Here is a 1,149-nt window from a genome sequence, read left to right as displayed (position 1 = left end):
TTATTTTTTGTTCTTAATTGACCATTCAATAACACTGGTCAACAAATTTGTAATTATACCCTGAACAGGGTATATTAAGTTTGTCACGAAGTTTGTAACACCCAGAAGGAATCGTCGGAGACCCAATAAAGTATAAATATAAAAGATCAGTATGTCGAGCTGAGTCGATTTAGCCATGTCCGTCTGTCTGTCTGTCCGTCTGTCCGTCTGTCTGTATATATACGAACTAGTCTCTCAGTTGTTAAGATATCTTTTTGAAATTTTGCAAACGTCATTTTCTCTTCAAGAAGCTGCTCATTTGTCGGAACGGCCGATATCGGGCCACTATAACATATATCTGCCATACAAACTGAACGATCGGAATCAAATGCTTGTATGGAAAACTTTCACATTTGACAAGATATATTCACGAAATTTGGTATATGTTATTTTCTAAGGCAACAATGTAATCTCCGAAGAAATTGTTTAGATCGGTTAACTATAGCATATAGCTGCCATACAAACTGAACGATCGGAATCAAGTTCTTGTATGGACAACTTTCACATTTGACAAGATATATTCACGAAATTTGGTATATGTTATTTTTTAAGGCAACAATGTAATCTCCGAAGAAATTGTTCAGATCGGTGAACTATAGCGTATAGCTGCAATACAAACTGAACGATCGGAATCAAGTTCTTGTATGGACAACTTTTACATTTGACAAGATATATTCACGAAACTTGATATATGTTATTTTCTAAGGCAACAATGTAATCTCTAAAACACTTGTTTAGAACGGATTACTATAGCATATAGCTTCCATACAAACTGAACACATAGTTACTAACAGAAATGCACCTGTGAAGGGTATTTAGCTTCGGTGCAACCGAAGTTAACGTTTTTTCTTGTTTTTTTTTTGTCACATGAAAATTTATATCAAATTTTGAATATACTAGGGCCACCAAATAATAATACATCAATGAAAAAAATGTACACATCATGTTTTCTTTTGACACCAAAACATATATTTTCATAAAAAGTACAAAATTCAGCCACACTTACAGAATTATTTTCTAATATCTAATAGATACTTATGATTTTCTTGAATATTTGACTTCCCGTAGGTCCCTTTTAAGTCTCCAACAATAGTCTGCTAGCATTCCTGG

Source organism: Bactrocera tryoni, chromosome 4, assembly GCF_016617805.1.
Source record: "Bactrocera tryoni isolate S06 chromosome 4, CSIRO_BtryS06_freeze2, whole genome shotgun sequence".
NCBI classification, from domain to species: domain Eukaryota; kingdom Metazoa; phylum Arthropoda; class Insecta; order Diptera; family Tephritidae; genus Bactrocera; species Bactrocera tryoni.
The sequence above is the reverse complement of the archived record's forward strand: the minus strand, read 5'-3'. Positions refer to the sequence as shown.